The sequence below is a fragment of the Ovis canadensis genome, chromosome 1, assembly GCF_042477335.2.
Source record: "Ovis canadensis isolate MfBH-ARS-UI-01 breed Bighorn chromosome 1, ARS-UI_OviCan_v2, whole genome shotgun sequence".
In the NCBI taxonomy this organism is placed as follows: domain Eukaryota; kingdom Metazoa; phylum Chordata; class Mammalia; order Artiodactyla; family Bovidae; genus Ovis; species Ovis canadensis.
Genome location: NC_091245.1, coordinates 216,340,286 through 216,365,107, shown reverse-complemented (window position 1 = coordinate 216,365,107; position 24,822 = coordinate 216,340,286). Strand labels below are relative to the sequence as shown.

Here is a 24,822-nt window from a genome sequence, read left to right as displayed (position 1 = left end):
TGTGTGTGAATTCATCACAGTGTATTTATCCATCCCGCTCTCTATTGACATTTGGAATGTTTTCAAGTTGTTTGTTCTCTTCTTGTTTCTATTACAGCTACAATAGTGCTGATTATTTTTAAAATCAGACTTTTAATGTGATGCATATGTGTTTCTCTATGGGTATGTCCCTATATGTGGAATTTCTGCATCACAGAGTACGTGTACTCAAATTTTCTAGAAACATTTTTGTTCTTCAGGTAGTACCTATGCACACTAGAAATGTGACTGACTGAACACAGAATGTTCCACACAAAGAGAATACAAGCAAAGGCCATACAGTAGGATGAGCTTGGTTTTTCTAAGAAGAGAAAGAAAGGCTAAAAAGCTAAAACATAGCAAGAAGTCTAAAAGCTGGGACAGGGCTAGATCTAATAAAGTATTTTGGACATTTGAATAGTGATCAGGATGAGAAGCACATGACTGTGTGTACTATACCTAATTGTCAGTAACCTTCAAATATATATACATTAATTTATATCAATAATATATGTTGATAATTAATATTAATGGATTATAACATAAATGTGTGTATTATATAATGTATAATATATGTCATTATATAGTACAAAAATATAAAATAATTTATAACTTATAAAATAATAATTATATACATTTTACACTGCCACAGACTACATAGAACATGGAGACAGTTGAAGCCACAGTTAGCCACTGGGAAATTTGCATTTTATGAAAACTCCAAGTTATGAGACCAGAGTAAGGATAGCCACAGAAGCAAGAGTGCTATGATGGTTGTTTGGCCATAACTTAGCAATTATTAAATCTCATTGTTGGCTCAGACGATAAAGCGTCTGCCTACAATGCAGGAGACCTGGGTTCGATCCCTGGGTTGGGAAGATCCTCTGGAGAAGGAAAGGGCAACCCACTCCAGTATTCTCGCCTGGAAAATCCCATGGACGGAGCAGCCTGGTGGGCTACAGTCCATGGGGTCACAAAGAGTCGGACACAACTGAGCGACTTCACCTAGCAATTATTATTCCTGCAATATAAGATGCAATTGCTCTCTCCCAAGATGTCACCTCTGATCATCTCTCTGCTCTAAATGGCTTGGTGGTTGTGTACCCTGGTTAAGAATTAGCAAGCAGAGGTTTGTTTCAGAATAGAATTTTGCTTTCTTTATTCAGATGAGATGCTGATGGAGATGACTGGGGTTAAAAGCCTCTCCCCGCAACACAGCTCTTGGCACATCCACAGAGAAATAGTATGAATTTACGGTCAGTTATTGGTTCCCAATCTGGCCCCTTACACAGAGGGTGGGGAGAAAACTGAAGAAAAAGGCAGACCACTTCAGATTGGTAGGTGGCAGATTTAATTTGCAAGGAAACCTCCTCAGGAGGCTGGTCATGGACAGCCAGAGGAAAAGTAGATTGTTGCACCTGCCTACTAGAATCTTCAAAGGGTACATAGAGACCTTACTTGGGTTTGGTCACAAATACCATCCAGATGGTCTCAACAGCATGTTGCTCTCAAGTCTGTGTCCTTGAAAATGGCTCCCACTGTGGGCACAGTGGGCAGGATGTATATTCCAAGGACAGTAAGCGAGTGAGGAGCCTCTGATAGCTCAAGTCCAGTTCTCAGAACAAGGCGGTCATGTCCTCTCAATTACCTCTTCCAACAGTTATTTAAACCTCCAATGCGTTTATTTTTCTCCATCAGATATGAGTTTAGGATGTTTTAACAAACTCTTCATAGCAAAAATTAATTACTGATTAAACAACATCTACAGACTGAATACAGCAATATTGCTTGATTAATTAATGTGTCTACCTTGTATTCATAGAAGAAATAAGGCATTTAAGATAAAATAGAAAAAATAGGTAAACAAAAGGTGTCAAAGAAACACATTGCACTTTAAAGAAAAAATAAATCATCAATCTTCAATCTCTGACATTGCTGCTTGCATTTTGCAGCACATTGATTGCACCATAACATCTTAAGGAAAAACCCAGATAATTACATTCTCTGTTTTGAAGGACTAGAAAATACCCTGAAATTTAAGATATTAGCATTATTCTTAGTTTGTAAAATTATAATGCATTGTAGTACTTTTTTGCACCATAATGCTAAAGTACATAGTTACAACATTTTAAAAGATATTAAAATCTAAACACCATATCTACCTAAAATATTAACACTATATCATTCAGTACAGTTCAGTTGCTCAGTTGCGTCTCACTCTTTGCGACCCCATGGACTGCAGCATGCCAGGGTTCCCTGTCTTTCACCATTTCCTGGAGTCTGCTCAAACTCATGTCCATTGAATCAGTGATTCCATCCAGCTATCTCATCCTCTGTCACCCCCTTCACCTCCTGCCTTCAATCTTTCCCAGCATCAGGGTCTTTTCCAATGAGTCAGCTCTTCACGTTTGGTGGCCAAAATATCAGAGCTTTAGCTTCAGCCTCAGTCCTTCCAATGAATATTCAGGGCTGATTTCCTTTAGGATTGACTTATTTGATCTCCTTGTAGTCCAAGCGGCCCTTAAGAGTCTTCTCCAACACAGTGATTCAAAAGCATCAGTTCTTAAGCGCTCAGCCTTCTTTATGATACACATCGCACATCAACATGTGACTACTAGAAAAACCATAGGTTTGACCATACAGACCTTTGTTGGTGAAGTAATGTCTCTGATTTTTAATAGTATGCTATCTAGGTTTGTCATAGCTTTTTTTCCGAGGAAGATGTGTCTTTTAATTTCATGGCTCCATAATCTATAGCGTACTCTTTTCTTTAGTAGGGTTTACATAAAGCAAGTTTAAGAAAGAAAGGAAATTCAGATCATGGAAACTGAGCTTTAACAACGATGAAAAACACCTTTTTAAGAGACTTGAAAACTTGATTCTTGAAGAAGCAGACATGATTCTTCAAGATGTTTGATAGATGTAGCTTCCCAGTGACCCCCTGATAACTGAAATTGCTTTACCATTCATTCCCAGTTACAGAAATAGCATTAGAGAAGTAGCCAGTATTTTTCATTCATGCCAAACTACAGCTAATGCCATAGACTATTAAATTGAACCAGGCTGTGTGTAAGGATGTGATGAGTAGCATCTACATATTTCCAGTACCTGAAGAAGCCCTCTTTAGACTGAGGGAAGACAAATCATGCATGACGGGGCCTGCATGAAATCAGAGCATAAGGGTGTCCCCTACAGGCCTACTGAGGTACAGAAGATTGTTGCCATGAAGAAGTATAGGCTCCCTTTCTCCAGCTCTTTTGATTTTAACAAAAGGGACTGAAAAATCCAGATTTTTGTGTGATAGCTTCCTTTTTCTAGATTCTTACAAATGATCTTTAAGACATTGCACACTATGTGGGCAAAACACATCACTAGCTGGATCTGGCCCATGAAGTGCCAGTTTAGAGGCTGTGATATAATTCAGCATGAAGATTTACACCTGCTGAAATCAGAGAAAGGGAGGATATGGGAATTAATTAGATTATTGTGAATAAGAGTTTCTTAATATATTTGGAAAGACCTCCACTTCAAACACCGCATATGAATAATGCATGATAATGAGATGAATATTATTGTACTTTAAACATAAATGTACTACCACATTAAAATAGCTTCTAAATCCTCCTCTTGTTCTTAGTTGCAGAACAAATTTGCATGCCCCAATTACCAACATTCTGGTGTGCATTTAGCAGAAGAACACTTCCACAGAAGAATGTGTGTCATTCAGTGAAGAACGTGACATCACAGGCTTTCAAGCTACTAAACTGAACAATGAATTTTTAATTTTGTCAGTGACAAACATCAGCTATTCTCCAATTTGTTTAAGGAGTATGGGTGTCTTCCCACGTTTGCATTGGTTTTCTAATTTTTAAAAAATGACCTTAGGAAAATGCATCATTTATGAATGCAGTTTTTCTATTCAGTTTCAGTAATATAGATTCCAATCAAAAGTGACATAATATACCCTGGACAATCTTACAGAAGCCATACATTGCCTATAGAAGTTGCAGGATGAGAGTAATTATTCCTAAATGGTAGGTACCTCCCCATTACTTACAGATGCATAAATAAATAAATACAATCTTACAACACTGTCCCCAGCTAATTTGGAAATATATAACAAATTGCCATGATCAAATAGCTACATTTACATTCTTTCCTACTTCCTACTCTTTTGCCTATATTCCTTTAAATTATTTTCAGTAACATATAATTAGTACTCAGCAGCATAACTGAATTTACTAGCAGTTAATTGTGTCGTCCCACTTAAATACATAGATCTTGATGATTCAGATACCATCTACACATATACATGTAGTCTGAGAAACTTTATGTTATAAATCCAAGTAGGATTATTAAGAAGGAGTCAAAGATATTAAGAATTATTGAAGACTCTATAATGACTCTTTGTATGGTTTCAACCCTTCATTTATTCATCAACTATTTACTTAGCACCTGCTATAAGCCTGACTGGGGTACAAGTGCGTACAATGCAAACAGTAAAGCTTTTATTACTTATACTACACATTTCCAAGATTATATTATTCTGCTATTATAGACCTACCAAATGAAGTACAAGTTGCCATATTATACCATTTGAAACCTGGTGCAACAGTACATGAGCCCATTCTGACATTTCCCCCTCCTCTTCTTCTATGTGTACGAATAGAACATTTACATTTGCAAGGACCCAGTGAATAAGGAAGTTCTTAAGGTTTGACTTCATCCAATAGTCATGACCTCATCTAGCTCTCATATGTTTTATATTTGATAAAGAGTAAAATCTTTCAGAGTAATAGTAAACCCATCCCTGATTTCTACCAGGGTTCCGTTGGCCAGAATTGGATCACAGATATGTCCTGGCCAGAAATATTGAGCAAGCATCAGTAGTATCTGCCACACTTACTTAACATCCTTTAACACCTCAATTTAACATCCTCTCTTAAATGTACATCTTCCCTCATACTACTCATTTGAAATATCTTCTTCTTCTGACATCACCTGTTAAAATCCTACATTTTAGTAGCGAACTGAAACTTGTCTTGAAGTCTACGTATGCCTCTCCTTCCCAAGAGAACTCCTGTATTTTAAACATTCAGTCTGTCACCACCTTCTTTTCTAATTTTTAGGCTTTGTTTAATAGTTATTAGCATGCATCTCTTCTTTTGGCATCAAATTATAGACATCTTTGAATGTAAGGACAATTGTGTTGTGTCGGTCATTTTTTTTTGTTTTTTAATGGCTTTAAAACCTTTTATCACCTTCCTATATGATATAGGCACTGAACAAATATTTCTGAATAAATTTTTAAAAATTTAACCCAGAGAATTCTAAAAATATTTGAAGTGAGTTACAAGTCAAAACCTGAACAATATGTGATAGATAAAAGGTCGTTTGTTTTTAACAACATTTTCCACATTGCAGGTGCTCTCCTCTTCCTTTAAATTCCCTGGGCCATAGACATGTTTTCCCCAGGTCTGGAAAGATCTCTACTGCTCAAGTAATTCTCTCTTTCTTTTCTAAGTGTATGTCTAATACAGCGAGATTGTAATATCATGTATTGACAATAGCAGCCTTTACACTTCCCTGGTAGCTCAGCTGTTAAGGAATCTGCCTGCAATGCAGGAGACCCCAGTTCAATTCCTGCACTGGGAAGATCTGGAGAAAGAATGGTTACCCACTCCAGTATTCTGGCCTGAAGAATTCCATGGACATTACATTACATGACATGGGGTCAGGAAAAGTCAGACCTCTGAGTGACTTTTACTTTCACTTTCAGAAGCCTTTACACATAAAAATCAACAAAAGTAATCTTCATTTTGAAATAGTGAGTTATATAAAAGAAGTTCATTCCTCACTTTCACTTATACAATCTTAGACATATACATATATTATATAATATAAAAGCAGTTATATATACATATATAAAACTTAAACTTTTATATATATATATATAAACTTAAAGTTTTGAAGTAGTTACCAGTAGCCTGGTAACTCAGCTGGTAAAGAATCCACCTGCAGTGCAGGAGACCCCCATTCGATTCCCAGGTCGGGAAGATTCGCTGGAGAAGGGATAGGCTACCCCTTCCAGTATTCTTGGGCTTCCCTGGTGGCTCAGATGGTAAAGAACCTGCCTGCAATGCAGGAGACCTGGGTTTGATTCCCGGATTGGTGCGATCCCTGGAGGAAAGCATGGCAACCCACTCCAGTATTGTTGCCTGGAATCCCCATTGACAGAGGAGCCTGGCAGGCTACAATCCATGGGGTCCCAAAGGGTTGGACATGACTGACTAAGCACAGCACATATAAACTGATCAATTGGTCTCTACTTGTTAATATTTTTAAATTTTACTTTCTTCCTTAGTCACCTCCTGACAATGTCTACATGCATTTGAAATAGCTGCTCATATTGAACATGCTGGTCATGTGCACTATTATTCAAATATTCTTCTGACATCTTGGCCATTGTATGTGTGCGTTTGCATTTCTCTAGAATGTTGAATTGTCCTCAGGCTTCTAAGTTAGAACATATTTATGTTCCCAAATAAATTTCTCATCAGAATTTATCTCAGACAGATTAAGTTTTCTTGAATCTCTATAATTTATTCTTTGTAAACCATAGTCTTCAGAAAACAAGCACAGCTTGGTGTAGACTTATTCAGATCATTGCTATGTTGATGGATTTTTTTGTGAAGTCTAGTTTTTAAAAATATTTTTGCATCAAGGACTGAGTGACTGATTTGAATGAAATATGCTCTCTGAGCCATTGGTATATTAAATGAAACCCAGATATTCCTAAACTCTTTGGACAGAGTTCCCCTTCTTCTCTTTAATGGATTCCCGCACTTGGTTACTGTTGTTCAGTCACTAAATCCTACACTACATATGGACAAAAGATTTATTTCAAAAAGCCATTTCCTAGTTAAAAGTTAGCAGGATGCAGCATGCTTGGGGCTGGTGTATGGGGATGACCCAGAGAGATGTTATGGGGAGGGAGGTGGGAGGGGGGTTCATGTTTGGGAACGCATGTAAGAATTAAAGATTTTAAAATTTAAAAAATAAAAAACTAATAAAAAAATAAAAAAATAAAAGTTAGCTGAGGAAAACAAAATCTCAAACACTTATTAGAATTTTTGGACCTCACAATGTGAATAGAAAAGAAAATGATTATGAAGGAAAGAATATACATACAAAAACCCCTCTGTATATCAGCTCTCCCATCAAAAATTTAAGAAAAGAAAGAAATTTATTATTTATCATATATCAGATGCAAATCAACTGACCAAAATAGGTCTAATTTTTGTATTTTTCTGAATTGCAAAATATGCAGTGGTGGAAATAAAATTATTAGCTAAAACTCTAAACTATTTAAAGAAATGTAGAGCTAAACTTTTCATCTAGGCTACCCCAAATGCATCATATACTAATCACCTAGCAAAATATAATATCTATCTACCTACCTGTCTATATACAAATACATAAATATATCATCTGAACCATATTTAGCATACTTAGGATTCTTCACCAGAAGGAAAGAAAAGCTGTTCTCAATTTCAATTAAACAACAAAATAAAGATGAATAGTACTTTGTTTATTAAATATGTTATTTTTAAAGGGCACATCACTCAGGCCTGGATACAAGGTATTCACTGAGAATCCAGAGAGTTCTATCATATTATGAGACCACTTTTAAAACTTTCATGTTCAACTAAGAAATTCAGATAATTAATGTAGTATGATGATCCTAAACCATCTACTTCTGTATACCCCCTGCTATGACTACTGTCTGTTAAACATACAAAAGCCAGTATGGTCATTTTTAAAAGTTTATCAAATCTTTTTACTTATATGCTTATAAGTCTGCAATAGATTTTCAAGCATATAGAATAAAATGTGAATTCTTTGCCAGTCTCTACTAGATTCTGTATCATCTAGCCCTAGCTTCCCTTTCCAACTTTACCTCATTCCTTTCATCTCGCTGTCTGACTACACGCCAGCCGGCCTTAAAACACCAGCTCATGTCTTTGTCTTCTACTTGGGCAACTAGGTTCTTCTAGTTGGTGATTTCTCCATCTATCTTCAAGTCTTAGTTTAAGTGGTTCCTTTTTGAAGAGGTTTATTTCTGATGCATCATTCTCTTATGTGTTCCTCAACATGTCATAGGACTTACCACAATTTGTAATTTTGACAAATTATGAAGGCTGCATTTTATGGACAATGGTCATGTACTTAGTATAAACAAGGTAACATTACAAAGACAATTTTCAACTCAGTTTCCCTCAGATTAAAAAAAAATATGTAGGAAGACATGGTGATATTCATTCTCCCACACATATTTAAAATACCCATAGGTATAGATATATGTAGTGTTTTGGTTACAGAGAAAATTACACTGAAGACAACACATAGTCTGGCTGGAGATCTTATCTTTTTTCTTTATTTCTAATGTCAGTTCTACAACTTAATAATTACATTCACCCATCCATCCATGCTTATGCTCAGTCATGTTCAACTCTTTGTGACCCTTTGGACTGTAGCCTGCCAGGCTGCTCTGTCTTTGTGGGTTGCCATTTCCTCTTCCAGAGGATCTTCCCCACCCAGGGATTGAACACACAGGCCTGCGTTGCAGGTGGATTCTTTACCCCCCGAGCCATTAGGGAAGCCTAATTACATTATGTTTTGCTTAATTTTTCATGATTTAGCAACAGTAAACATCTTGAAATGCTTACAATTTCATTAAATATAAATTGAGTTGAAGATGGTATATCACATTTACAAAATAAAAGTATAATATGTTGTAGAATATATGTTTTTTAAGAAATAAACTGAACTTTTAAATGTAAGGATTTAAATTTTTTGAGTGCTATTTATATTTTTATGTTTATATGATTTTATGGAGTAGCATTTTCAATTATCAAATCTCAGTTGCCAAATGGTTATTTTTAAGTTTTTTGTTCCTTTAGCAATACTAGATTATAGTAGCTTTAAGTATTTGGACACAGTCAAATTATCAGTATAATTTGGATAAGAAATAATGGATGAATATAAATTTAATCACTTCGTTTAACAATGCAGGTAACATGAGTGAATTCATCTAAATTTATTCCCATAAAAGCATCACTATTTTTCCAAATGCTATCTAATTCAACATGGTTATCTTTGTCATTTACAGAAAATGAACTACAATGTAGCCAAAATAAAATATAACTGTGATTCATTTCCATATGTGGTTAGTGGCTAATGGCAAAATTTTGAAGGTAACTCATCTTCAATGAATTATATTAGGTTATTAGAAAATTAAGAAGGATCTAAAACTATCATTATTCTTTAAGATGGCATATTTTTCTTCTCAAAACAGAAATTAGCAGAAAGATCCCAGGCAGAACATGGTTCATAAAAGAGAGAGTTTATGCTTCTAAGAAAGTCAATATTAAACTGATTTTAAATAAATTTCTTTAAAGAGTGGTAGTATAATATACTTTAGGATACTACAATGGAAAAATGAGATTGCATTTCTGTGGAATAAGGGGTGATTTTTCCAACTTAATCTAGGGCTCTCTGTCCTCAAATGAATTGTTCCATGGATGACGTAAAGTAAGTCGTTTGGGCCTTTCTACACAGGGTTTTTCAAATCAAGCTTTTGTGAAAGAATATTACTACAAGGAATTTTACTGAACCAGAAAGTGTAAATGAAGGATCATTGATGAAATGTGTTGAGAGGAGGGAAAAATGTGAAATGCTGCTGAACTAAAATGAACTTTGTTTTGTCTCCAGGGCAGTCCTGACTTAATGAAATGCAGCTATGAGTAGAATAAATCAGCCTTTGCATAGAAGGTTGACAGTGAAAGCACTTAAAAAGAGAACACAATGTCCCCAAGATAGAATCTTTGTGTGTATATGTTTGTGTATATGTGTTTGTGTGCGTGTATAAAAGATTTTCATTTTCCTTCCTAAATACATCTGATATATTTGAGACATTTTTGTTCCTAAGTTATTGAGAGATCAAAAGCCCATCATTTTAACATCAACTGGCATAACTTGAATTTCTTTTTTATTAAAAAAAACTTGCCATTACCATGTCTTTTTTCAAAGACAAGACTTTGGTACTCTAGGTGGAGGCTGTTTATGTTTCTTTCTTTCAAGAGATGCTTGACAGCTGTTCCCTGGAGAGAGGAGCTCGGACTCTTTAAATTTTTATTAGGCTTCGGTATTTGAAATTTGGAGAGTAGACATTAGCCTTTGAGGTGCAGCGTTTGATGGTATGAATCTTTTAAGCTGTAGTACTATGAGAGAAAATTTTAGAGATTTGCTGCAGACCATTTGTCAGGGGACAATGAGGCATTTGTGAACAGTATACAGTGAAAATATGCTTGCAAACTTTTCATTAGACAATATAGGAAAATGTTACTGATGTGTTTTTCAGGTTTCAGTGATATGTCAAATAGCATAGCTACTGAGGATGTAATGGATTTTTTTTTTTTAACCATTTAATTCTCATTTTCACACAAGTCTCCTTGGCTAGAGTTGCTTTATATTATAGAAGTAGAATATAGCACAAATTTTAATGCAAATAAGCAGAACACGCAAAGTGAATAACAATGTATCAAAATGAATTTAAAAAATAAGGGTGGCAAGAGCTAGAGTGCATGTGTGTGTCCATATTTGTGTGTGTGTGTGTAATACAAAAGAAGCCTTGTGTGATTTCCAGAGAGCAAAATAGACCTTAGTGAAATCCATTTTATGCACATACAGAAAGGAATGTTATTCCTTTATTTTTTTTTAAATTTACAATGTTTCCATCTTCATTTGTAATCTAGTATTTCCATGATAACATAAACTGGCAGGAGGCCAGATTCAAGGCACATGTTGATTATTTCAAATAGCAGGGTACATAGGCTGTGAGAGGAAAATTCACCAGCTTTAACCAGCCAAGGCATAAAAAGCAATGGTAAGAATTAGATGAAAAAAGGTTGTTTTTCTTTTAAAAATACCATCATGCTCTGCTTCCCTTCTTCTCAAAAGCCTGTATGGGGTAAAAGCAGCTAAAACATGGTATATGCTGGATAGTGGCTTTAGGTACACCATTTAAGGCAGTCAACTGCTGTAATACTATAGTAAGCCTTTTAAACTAACGGCTGTTCCCCAAATAGTTCATTTCTCTGGGAAATACATTCAGGAGATATCACAATTAGGGTCTGCTGGGCTCCAGGAAATGTGTTCACCCTGTTGCGTGGAGTTGTAGCTCAGATTGCCATAAGCAAACACCACGGACTGGGTGGGTTAAAGAGAGGACATTTATTTCTCACAGTTCTGGAGGTTGGGAAGTTCAAGCTGCCAGCTGGTTTGGTTCCCTGATGAAGGTGCTCCTGCTGGCTAGCAGCCCAGTCTCCTTCTCACTGTGTCACATTGTGGGGATGGGTTGGGGCAAAGGGGAAGGGAGATAGAGACAAAAGGGAGAAAGAGGAGACAGAAGGCAGAGAGAAAGACTGAGAGAGAGAGAGGAGCTATCCTGTTCTCTCTTCCTTAAAAGATACTACTTCCATTATGAGTGTCCCATCTTCAGGACCTCATCTTAACATAACTATCCCCCAAAGGCTTCCACATCCAAATATCATCACTTTGCAGGTGGTTATGCCTTCAACACGTGATTTGGGGGAGCTACACAATTTAATCCATAGCACCTGGTTTTCTTTTTGACCTATTTGGTTCTTTTTTTAAGGTTTTTATTTATGGATTTATTTTTGCTGCACTGGCTCTTCATCGCTGCACAGGCTTTTCTCTAGTTGCTGCAAGTAGGGGCTATTCTCTAGTTGTGATGTGTGGGCTTCTCACCGCAGTGGCATCTCTTGTTGTGGAGCAAGGGTTCTAGGTATGAGAGCTTCAGTAGTTTCGATTCCAGGCTCTAGAGCCCAGGGTTAGTAGTTGTGGCCCATGGGCTTAGTTGCTTAATGGCATGTGAGATCTTCCCAGATTAGGATCAAACCCATGTCTCCTGCATTGGCAGGCAGACTCTTTACCAAAAGCCCCCTTATTTTGTTCTTTTAATGCTCCTAGTTTTCTGAATAAAAATAATATGATCAAATTTGAATGGAATATTTAGAAATCCTTTTCATTCAGTGACTTTATCTAATTAGTCATCTGTCAATGAGAAGAGTTAGATTTTCTTATAAAATTATGTTATAGGCTAGAGAATAAGGTTCAATTTACAGAACCTGATTTATACATTAAAGGTAATAGTTCTGAGAATGATGTTAAAGACATAGTCTAACATAAGGGGGGCATCTCACTTAAGGAAGTCCTTGTACTCAGAGGGAGATTTAATCTGTAATATGCAAGTTTGAAAAAGTATGAAATTTAGCATTTTAACAAAGTCTGATTTTTGCACAAAATTTACAGTTAATGCCAAAATTTAAAACAAGTTACTGTTTGAGAAACACGTATGGAGAGCAGTATTTTTTATATGGGTGTATATGTATCACATAAGGTGAGAGGCTGGGGAAGTGGGAGGGGGTGAGGGGAGCTAGGACAGAGTATATGTCCTATAGTTTGATAAAGCCATTAATCAAACTATCAAGACTTGGTACAGACATCAGGCTCACTATGTCTGAGCTCCTTAACCCACCTTAAAAATCAACCTCCTTCATTCTTCAGGCCTTTCTGGCAAACTTCTGTGTTAATTAGACTGTGGTAACAGCTGCTCACAATTCCTGGATGCCTTTACCTTTTTTTAGTCTTCCTTTTTAAAATCTTATTTCTGAAATCTCCACAATGTACATGAAAGACATAAAAATTTCCTTTCTGTAGGGTAGAGAAGAATTCCCTCCTGAGTAACCACTGAGTCAACTCAGGAAGAGCCAGGTTGATACTCATCCAGTATGCAGTGGACATCATTGTATTGGTTGTAAAAATAGCTTGACTAGCTCCCTAGGGAACAGCAGCTACCACAGAAGTAAGACTTCCTATTTATCCACAGTTCTCCAGATTTATGGCACTCTGAAAACCAAGTGTGAAGTAAGATACTTGAGAGATTTTCACCCTTACTGTCTGTACCTGCCTGACTACAATTAAGTTTTGACCCATACTTAGAACTGATAAGAGTCACTCAACTACCAGCCAGCCAACCAACAAACCAACCAATGAAGGGCCACATCAAGGAAATAGTAATTTTAAGGGCAGTTTTTAATTGTGAGAAACACCTTTTTTTAAAATTCAGCTCTAAATCTGAAAAGACTCACATGCTATTCACTAAATACACAACTCAATTTTATAAAGCCCAATTTATTCTGATTATGCAGACATGAAAGATAAAAAAAGAGAAACGGGATCTAGTGAAATCTGGGAGTGGAAAAGAGAAAGAAAGCTCAATAGGGAAAATGATTTTGGTGGAGAGAAATATTTATAAAGAGAAGATCACACAGAAGAGCAAAAATTTAGAGAGGCATGAAGAGACAAATTCTCTACGCCATGAAGCTGATGTGTTAATCAAGTTAGGCTGCTGGTCTGACTCCAGTTCATTTGTACTATAACCATCAAAGGAAGTGATCACCTGTTATCCTTCTCCTTTGAAATTGCAATGAGCTTCTCAGCAATTATACACTAGCCATTGCTCTTCAACTCTTCCTATTACACTTAGTTTAACCTCGGGTAGGCATTTAACGAGGTGCCATGACAGCCTCCAAGGAGACTGATTTCATTCTCTTAGATACATTGTTAACATCCACAGCAATATAATTTCATAGATACTTTGGATGGACCAGATGAAATCAATTTCTTATGGAATCTTCTTTTTCATGCAAAGAAAAGTGTTCAGTTTGTTCCCTGATTTTAGCATGGATTCTTTTCCTTTTACCCAACTCCAGAGCCTTCAGACAGGCACACACACACATGAGCACAGGCTTTACGAACAGAATCCAATTCTTGTTTTTTTCCTTTTTCAGCTTCTATTTGTAAATAACTTCAAACTTACAGAAGATTTATGAAAATTATATGAAAAAACTTCAAGATTTTTCAAATGTTAATATTTTACTGCATTGGCATTCTCTCTCATTATTTTTTACCTCAGTCATTTGTGAGATCATTGTAGACCTGTAGATCCTAATGGTTTCTTTCTCCAAATGCTTCAGTATTTCCACCCCCCTCCAAAAAACTACAGAAGAAAGAGAGAAAAAGAATTTTTTTTACACTTAACTATAATAATCAGTTATTTAAATACTATTTCTACTAGTAAAATTGTTTGGCATCCTTCACCACCAAAATACTTTATTTACAATAAAATTGAGGTTAAACATCTGTTTTTTTAAATCTAGCATTTTTTTCCCACAAGACATTTACTTGAGTTGCTGACATCTCATTTTTTCATATTCATTCTTATACTTTTGTGAAGTATTTTGGAAGAGATGACTGCAAAGCATAATACCTTAACTGAACATTTTTTGTTTTTAATCTCTAAATATTTATTCCCATCTTTTTCCTAAACTTCATACTTGACGCTGCAAATAGTGTGATGCTATCTCACTTCCAAACAGATCAATATAAAATACACTTTTAACAATGGCATCTGAAGAACTGAAAATGATTTATTTTGGTCAGTCAGTGTCAAAGTCCAGAACAACAATTTTTGTGCTTCTAACATCATTGAAATCATGTCAGGTTGACTGTCTATACATAAAGTTGTTGAATATTAAGTTTATTAATAAATGTAAAGCACTTAAGAAAAATATTTGGCAGATTTAAGTTTTATATGAGAGATGCTATTATTATCTTTTAATATAAAGTAATTCTTCAAAGCCATCTTTCCTTCCCATTATTTTCCTACTACTCTCTGTGGTTATGTCATATTCTTAGCCACATAGGTTCAATGTCAGAGTGATCATCAACTTTCTCTCTTGTTTCCCTGCCACTTTATTCCTACTTCTACCTCTAGGCAAACACATCTGATTATTTCCACTTTTGTCATTGCATCTGTTCCCGATGTTACTGCCATCAGTCTGGGCGGACCTCACCACATCATGTGTCTGGTAACATTAGTTACACAGTTTCTGTTCTTCTTCCCATCCAGTTTTTCTACACAGCATTATCAGATTCCCTTCCCCAGGTGATCTTCTTCCAAGGTACTGGAAACACAGCAGCCTGCCTCAGCCTCTTTACACCAAATACTCCTGCTCACTGGAATGTATTTCTTTATCTGTCCATTAAATGAGAGTATTTGTGAATACACTTTGTGGAGTATAAAGTCCTCTGTGAAATTTTATTGTTATGCTACATTGTAACTTAAGCTGTGGGTTTTAATCAGTTGTTAGTAGAAAATTCTATTAGTGTTATCTATAGTCCAATTCTTGAATAAATGTGGCAACACCAGAAAAAACCCATAAAACCCCCTGAAGATTCGTGTGTCTTTAAAGGGTTAACTTAACTAAATGTCAATTTAATTACTTCCTTTAAATATAAGTTTTTTCATTTTCATTTTCATGTAAAAAATAGTGACCAATTTTAAGAAAACTTGATACTATAGATTTGTGTTTCCTTTATCTTTCCCTTTTTCTACTCAGTTGAGTAAAGCATTGTGAAAGCAATTCCAAATCTGTGATGGAAAATTGTATGACTAATATTCAGGCTCAGGGGTCATAGCTTAGAAATGCAATAACAACTAAAACAATTCACCTGAAAACTGTTACTCACTGTCAAATTTTCATATGTAGAAGTAAAATATTTACTTAGCAAAGAAAATATTATTTTTGACTTCTACATAGTTTTAAGGAGTATCCACGTGAAGCTTCTGGAGGAAATCAAGAAAAGGAAATATTTATTGAGTATCTACCGTGTGCTCAATAAATGTATGCTTATATGTGCTTATATAAAAGTCATTTCAGAAAAGAGATGTTACAACTGATACCACAGAAATATAAAAGCTCATAAGAGACTACTATGCACAATTATATGCCAACAAATTAGACAACTTAGAAGTGGATAAATTCCTAGAAACATACAACCTACCAGATTAATTAATGATGAAACAGAAACTCTGAACAGACCAATTACTAGTAAGGAGATTGAATCAGTAACCAAAAACTCCCAAAAACAGCAGAAGTCCAGGAACATATGGTTTCACTGGTAGTTTCCAGTGAAGTAGAACAGTGAACTAGACATTCAAAGAAGAATTAATACAAATCCTTCTCAAGCTCTTCCAATAAGAGAACTCTTCCAAGTTCATTTTATGAGACAAACATTACCCTAATACCAAAACCAGACAAGGATACCACAGGAGAAGAAAATTATAGGCCACTGTACCTGATGAGCATAGATGCAAAAATCCTTAATAAAAGATTAACAATGGAATTGAACAATAGTTTAAAAGGATCATCATCATAACCAACTAAGATTTATTTCAGGGGTGCAAGAATGTTTCAAGATCCACAAATAAGTCTATATGATATGCCATATTAACAAAATGAAGGATAAAAGGCATATGATTTTCTCAATAGATGCAGAAATAGAATTTGACAAAATTCAACATCTATTTATGACAAAATTCTCAATAAAACAGGTATAAAGGGAACATGCCTTAACATAATACAAGCCGTTTATGACAAACCTACCACATGACAGCATGTTCTACAGTGCAAAACTGAATATGTTTCCTCTAGGATCAAGAACAAGACAAGAATGCTCACTGTCACTACTTTTATTCAACATAGTCAAATAATTGATGCTTTTGAACTGTGGTGTTGGAGAACACTCTGAAGAGTCTCCTGGACCACAAGGAGATCCAACCAGTCCATTCTAAAGGAGATCAGTCCTGAGTGTTCATTGGAAGGACTGATGTTGAAGTTGAAACTCCAATATTTTGGCCACCTGATGCAAAGAGCTGACTCATTTGAAAAGATCCTGATATTGAGAAAGACTGAAGGCGGGAGGAGAAAGGGACGACAGAGGATGAGATGGTTGCATGGCATCACCAACTCAATGGACATGACTTTGGGTAAACTCCAGGCATTGATGATGGACAGGGAGGCCTGGTGTGCTGCAGTTCATGGGATCGCAGGGAGTTGGACATGACTGAGCAACTAAACTGAACTGAACTGATTCACAGATGATATGATATCATATACAGAAAACCCTGAAATCCCCGTTGAAAACTGTTAGAACTAACAAAGGAATTCATCATGTTGCAGAATACAAAAGCAAAACCAAAAAATCTGTTGTGTTTCTATATGCTGAAATAAAATGAAATATCAGAAAGAGAAATTAAGAAAAGTCTCATTTAAACTCATTTAAAAAATGCTTACAAAATAGTAAAAAAATTTGCGAATAAATTTTATCAAGAGGTGAAAGACCTATATATTAAAAACTAAGATAATTTAATGAAAGAAATGGAAGAAAACAAAAATAAATAAAAAGATACTCCATATCCATGGGTTATGAAATTTTATACTACTAAAATATTCATACTACTCATAGCAATCTACAGATTCTGTGCAATTCCTATCAAAATTTAAGTGGCATTTTTCATGGCAAGATAAAAATAATCCTAAAATTTGTAGGAAATCATTAAAGATCTTGAATAACCAAAGCAATCTTGAGAGGAAAAATAAACCTGAAAGCATTACCCTCCCTGATTTCAAACTATGTTGCAAAACTATTATAAATCAGTACTGTATTAGTGTAAAATAAACACATAGATCAATGACAGTCAATAGGGACCCCAGAAATACACCCACACATATAAAGTCAGTTAATATATGATGAAGGAGACAAGAATATACAACAGGGAAAGTGAAAGTGAAGTCGCTCAGTCGTGTCCGACTCTTTGCGACCCCATTGACTGTAGCCTACCTGGCTCCTCTGTCCATGGGATTTTCCAGGCAAGAGTACTGGAGTGGATTGCCATTTCGTTCTCCAGGGGCTCTTCTCAACCCAGGGATCGAACCCAGGTCTCCCGCGTTGTAGACAGACGCTTTACCGTCTAAGCCACCAGACAGTCTCAAATAATGGTGTCAGGAAAACTGAACAACCACTTGCAAAGAATGAAACTTCACCATTACACAAAAATTAACTCAATATAGATTAGAGACTTGTATTGAAATCCAAAACCATGAAACTCCTAGAAGAAAATATAAGTAATAATCTCCTTGATATAGGTCTTGGTGACAATTTTTTAAATAGGACACCAAAAGCAGAAGCCACAAAAGTGAAGTTGTTAGCCAAGTGGACTAAAGCAAACCAAAAAGCTTCTGCAAAACAAAGGAAACCATTATCAGAAAGAACAAACAACCTACTGAATGGGAGATATATCTACACAATATATACAATATCAGATATCCAAATAGTTGCAGAGTCAGACACTAATGAAGCGGATCAGCATGCACAAAATATTATAAAGTCAGTTTTTGTTATTTAATTGACATTATTCAGAATCTAGCAAACTGGTGGAAAAAGAGCTTAGTATCTACTAAAGATATTTTTTCTACCTAGGAAATTTTATGAAAAAAAGCTATAGAGCTAAATAATAATAGAATACTAATTTCAGCACTGTGCATGCTGCTTAGAAATTTCAGCTATCCTGATAGTAGTAAGATCTTAAGTAAATAGGCCTAGTTTTCTGATGAATAAATTTATAAACTGAGGAAGAGACTGTGCTTCCCAGGTGGTGTTAGTAGTCAAGAACCTGCCTGCCAATGCAGGAGATGCAAGAGATACGGGTTTGATCCGTGGGTTGGGAAGATCCCCTGGAGGAGGACATGGCGATCTATTCCGATATCTTTGCTTGGAGAACCTCATGGACAAAGGAGCCTGGTGGGTTACAGTCCATAGGGTCGCACAGAATCAGACACGACTGAAGAGACTTAGCATGCATGAGGAAGAGACAACCATTTTGAATTTTTTAAAAGTAAGTTTTTAAAGTTCAATTGTTTTTCTTTTTATTATAGCATATTTTTCTTTACATTGATTAAGCACATGGCTTTAAAATAACAATCTGTTAAGAAAAGCTGATTAACATCAAATGTTTGTACCTTTACATAAAATACTTTTGAGACACATGAGGAATACTTTATGCCAGGCTCAATTTCTCTCCATATGTCATATTTCGTTAATTCAAAGACAGTTTTCCCCCTGTATTTTGACTCAGAAACCTTACAGTTGATGGCATCTTACAGTCACCATGAGCTAGACAGCAGTTTTGATGCGATTATCACTGACTCTGATGTGGCTTGGCCATAACTGTTTATAGTCTGTTGTCATTTTGGTTGAGTCATGTGTGTTATAGGAGATACACAAGTGAACTTTCGTTATTATCTAAAGAGTCTTCCACACGCACAAAAAAAATATCATTCAGTATTTAAAAATAAATGAAGAAACACAAGGCATTAAAAAATGGTGAATTCTTATTAAGCTATAATGAAAAACAGTGATAGCTTACAATACCCAAATGTATTCTTAAGAGAAATTAAGGAAAGACTGATTTATTGCTTCCCATCCTGAGTATATCCACAGGATGTCAGGGATTCCCCCTACTGTTGAGAAGTTCAGGATGTTAATAGCCACGGACCAAGATTCATTATGTGTTAAGGAGGACTTTGAGCTCTAAATATTTCCACATTTTCTTCATTTCTTTTCTCTGTAAAATCTCTTGAGCCTATTGATGAATATTTGCACAAATACAAGCCTGAGACATTTTCTCTTCTATGAACTGTCTCTTTTGTGTTATTGTTTCAAATAAAAGAAAGCAATGCTATAGTACACCAATTTTTAAAAGCGCTAGAGTTTTAATTGTCATCTTTAATTTTCCTTAAGCCCAATAAACAAGGTGTACAGATTAGATCAGAAATTCTCAATTTTTTTTCTGCCACAACATAAACCATGGTAAACACTCCCATAAATCTCTCAGACTTTGAGAAAACACCAAAACTATTTTGTTAAAAAAGGCTGTTTCAATGTGATCCAAGATTTTCATCATTGTGAGCTTCAGCTTCCATCTGCTTCCAAAAAATCAAGAATTCTAGGGATAGAAGGGCTTAGAGGACTGATTCAAATCTGCATCCAATCCAGGAATCTTCTGGCATGTAGTTCCACAGTAACCTCAGCAGTCATATAAAAAAGCAATTAAACCTATTTCAGAACAATACAGTACCTAAACTGAGGAATAACCTGGCCTCTAGTATCTTGTCCTATGTGTTCCAGCTATGACTCTCTGAGAAATATAACGTGATTGCCTTGTACCCCTCACCCACAAATAGAAGCAGGTCTCATATTCTTTTTAGGACTTTTTTTTCCCTTCCCTTGTGTCTATTTACTCAATTTTTCTGTGCCTTACTAACATGAGATGGCTTCCAGATTCTCACCTCATTCTTTAGTTTGTCAAAATGAAACATCTAGATCCACATCAAGTAATCCATGTAAGGACTGAGTTTGATGGGGCTATAAACTCTAATCACAAATCATTCTCATTTCCTTAACTTCCAGAACAGTTGCCTCATTCACTAAGAAAGTCATCTATAAAACCATATTTTTGTTCTGCTTTATAAGATCAACCGCTAACAACTGAATGATATCCAATTCTGTATCATGAAATTGGTTTATTGAATTTATTCAAGATTTTGTATTTCTGCTTCTAAATTTTGCTTCATTATTTTCCAAAGAAACTAGCAGATTGTCCTCAATGATAAAATGCCTATGGAACCTGACAAAGTATTTGCAGTAACAAATGTGACAAGTTTAAAGCATTCTTAGGGCTCTTCTGCCATCTTGTGAATATGCAAACTCTCCATGGCTTAACATATAGGATGTTATAATAGCCTGTAATTCAGGGCAGAGGCATCTGATTAAATAAGGATGAGGGAAAGCAAAGAAAAAAAATCACTTTGATTCTTCAGCTGTTCTCTTGTCAAGCATAGGATTAGGTATATGATTTATCATTTTTTATTGACACCCAGTCCTAAGAGGGAGATATATAGAGATCTGTTCTCTTTGTACTCTACCATACTGGATTTAAAATCTGGGAGCTTAGGCTTACATCTTTTTCCCAGCATTTGCTAGCCATGTGTTATAAGCAAGTTCCTTGAAACTTCATTTTATTTTTTTATTATTTATTTTTTACTTTACAATATTGTATTGGTTTTGCCATACTTCAACATGAATCCGCCACGGGTGTACACGTGTTCCCAATCCTGAAACCCCCTCCCACCTCCCTCCCCATACCATCCCTCTGGGTCATCCCAGTGCACCAGCCCCAAGCATCCTGTATCCTGCATCAAACCTAGACAAGCAAGTTCCTTGAATCTTCATTTTAAAGTGGAGAACAAATGAGACTAAACCTTACAAAGAGAAGTCTCATTAAGTGCTATTTGTATTGAGATTATTACTAACTATAGGACACCACTATCTACTGCACTAGAATATTTTCTATTAATGCGTAGGAATGGGGAAAACACCAACCTTCTTTTGAAACTTAAGTTAATTATTTTCTTTTTTTCTCCTTTCATGAGATCATCATTCATTACCCAAGGTTATTTCTAATCTCTCTAATCAAATGTATGTTTTTTCTCTAATATATAAGGAGCTTCCCTGGTGGTTCAGTTGGTAAAGAATCTGGCTGCTATGCAGGAGATCAGGGTTCGATCCCTGGGTAGGGAAGATCCCCTATAGAAGAGAATGGCTACCCACTCCAGTATATAAAGTAAATCTCCATATGAATCAGAACCTAGAAAGCTTTATTTTCTTTTTCGTATATCTTTTAAGTTTTTATTCACTTTTCCATCAACATTTCTCACCTCCTACAACCTTTAATAAGATCTCTGGAGACTGAAAAATAAAATCCAAACAGTGCTTTCCCTGGAATTTTTAGTTCTTTCAAAACTACTTTGCTTTTGTGCTCTAGAAAAGGCATGCTACAGTGCAGAGCAGCACCTGGATGATCCACTGCTATAATCTATCAGCAGGGCTCCCGGGCTCCATGATGGATTGTGGTATTACATCATCGGCCCAGAGGCTGACAGGAAAGAAAGTGCTTCAAACAGACTTCTTTCATAAATTGTTTTTGTTCTAATGAAAGAAAAAATGATTCAAAAGGGTGTAGATGAGTAGGAAAACTTACTATACCTTCAGCTCTGCATTGAATTATATGCACATGAGAGCAGCCACCAAATATTTTCAGTTCTCAAGATAGAATTTTGTTTTTGTTTTAAAACAGTGAAACCAGCTAATGTGCTTAAGTGACCACCATATTTGGAAGAATCTCGAAGAAACTTTGATCATCTTAATTAAATAACTTTGATTTTTTCAGTAACATTTTTTAACCATTTATCATTAATTAATTATTATTATTATTATTTTTTACTTTACAATATTGTATTGGTTTTGCCATACATCAACATGAATCTACCACAGGTGTACACGTGTTTCCAATCCTGAACCGCCCTCCCACCTCCCTCCCTGTACCATCCCTCTGGGTCATCCCAGTACACCAGCCCCAAGCTTCCTGTATCCTGCATCGAACCTGATACATGAAAGTTAGTTGCTCAGTCATGTCTGACTCTTTGTAACCCACAGACTGTAGCCAACCAGGCTCCTCTGTCCATGGAATTCTCCAGGTGAGAATATTGGGACGGGTTGCCATTCCCTCCTCGAGGGGATCTTCCCAAGGAAGGGATCGAACCCAGGGCTCCTGCACTGCAGGAGGATTCTTTACTGTCTGAGCCACCAAAGAAGCCCTTCCCACCAGGAAAGCCAGCAGGGAAGCACAGGCATGTATGCTGTTGCTCTATTAACCCAAATGTTTAATTAACAACTTTCAGCATTCTGTATCCTTACCAGGTAACAGATTTATCACTGAACTTAAATATACCTGTTTATATATTTATACATGAAAAATGTGAAACAAAAATGTGCATTCTTATTAAGGGAAAGAAATCATGGGCCATGTCATCTGTGTACTTGATATTTAGTAGGGTTTTCATAAGTTTGTTGAAAGAATTGGTAGACAGCTGTATGATTAAATCTCTCATTTCTTTTTCTAAAGAAATTGGTTTGAAATACATAGTAACATCACATATTTTAGAATGGTGAGTCAAATGTTTTTGCAAACAAATAAAAAAATATAAAACTTTATGAAAAATAATTTAAAATCAGGTGTCTATTATCATCAGAGAGTTAAATGAAAAACATGAATTTTGCAAGATTTAATGTGTATTTTAATTTGCCTACTCTGTTGTTTTTTATCCTAAATTAAATACCATCATGAACAAAATGAGTTTTAGGACAAAGTCTGTTATATCTATTATCCTGAATATGCTCCCTCTGCATCATTTTTCAATTGTAGAATTTGCTCATTGAAAATAAATAGCTGCACATTATGCTATGGTCAAAGAGAACTCTGAGCTAGAATGTGCTGTGTGTGCTCATTCATGGATGACTCTTTACAACCCCATGGACTGTAGCCCTCCAGGCTCCTCTGTCCATGGAAAGTTACATGCAAGAGTACTGGAGTGGGTTGTCATAATATGTGCTTGTAAACTAATTTCTACCCTTTTCTATTTAATAACTCATTTAGTGTGTTTTAAGAGATCTTTTACACTGAAAAATTATTTATCTTCCTTCTAAGGCCACTAATAAAGTAGGCTGAAATGAATTCATAAGCATTTTTCAGAACTCTTATAATGCCAGCACCTCAAATCATATTTTACTTTATTTTGAATTTTCAGGTATTACATTATTCCCAAATTTGAAACATTTAGTTACATCAGAAGACTTCTTTCATAGTCCCAGAGCTCTCCTTGCCACCAGTTTCTCACCTTTCACTCCAAGTTTTGTGGCCTTGAGAAGCTCACATTCCACATGTCAGGGTCACCAGCTTGGGTGCCAGGGCTTCAATTCTGTGATTCTTCTCCCAAATGTTTATTTCTATGCCCAATGAATCATTCTCGTCAATGTAATAATGTCTTCCTAATTTACTTGCTGAACCCCACATTTTAATGAAATCTTTATATAGGGTTTATGTTCAGATATTTGGATCTTTCGATGCCAAGAGTTTTCCCAAGGCTTTCTATCTCTTTGGAATCTCTTCTAATCTTTAAAATATCCACTCACTACTTAAGTGGCATGGATATTGCACAGAAGATTATCATTAAAATTCCACTCCCAGAATCCTGTGGCATCTATTAAACCCCTTCACTTCTCATGTGCAGAAGGCATTAGTATTTATAAAGTGCCTCAGTATTTGATTACTTTAAATTATTTGTGAGGTATCACAAATCTTTTCCACTATTTTCAGAGTGAGGAAAATGAGACTCAGAGGAGGTTAAAAGACTTGCCCTAAGTAATATAATCCTAGTATAGTCCATGCTATGCTAGATATATTTATAATGCCTTCTTAACACCTCTGCCATGCTTGCCATTGGCAAAATTGCCAATAAGAAAATCTTTGAAATATTTCTCTTCTCCCACCTGTGGTGAAAATATTAGTCTTTCCCATTTGCTGCACTCAGTATATGTTTCCTATATTAAATCCACATCCACAGCTGCAAACAAGTCAGGGAATACATTATTATGAGGATTGGTACTTAACACACATCCATGAGTTCTGTTTTGGGGTCAGATTTCTGGCTCTGAAATCAGTTTTGTTGAATATTGTATTTTACTGTGTAATTTAGAAGTCAGGCTGAGAAACAGGAAAATGCAACTGTATATATTTAAGTGGAAAATACCCTTCACCTTTTACCTTACAGTACCCAAGTAAAGCTTCATTAAATATATTTATATCAATTAAATATAAGAAGCAGTCAAATAAGAATTTCCTTGAATCTGTTACCT

General features: G+C 35.7%; 1 protein-coding gene across 3 annotated transcripts in view; it reads left to right on the top strand.

Annotated features, from left to right (window-relative positions):
• Nucleotides 1-24,822, top strand: part of NLGN1 (neuroligin 1) — a 786,357-nt gene that overhangs the window by 640,892 nt on the left and 120,643 nt on the right. The window lies entirely within an intron of this gene.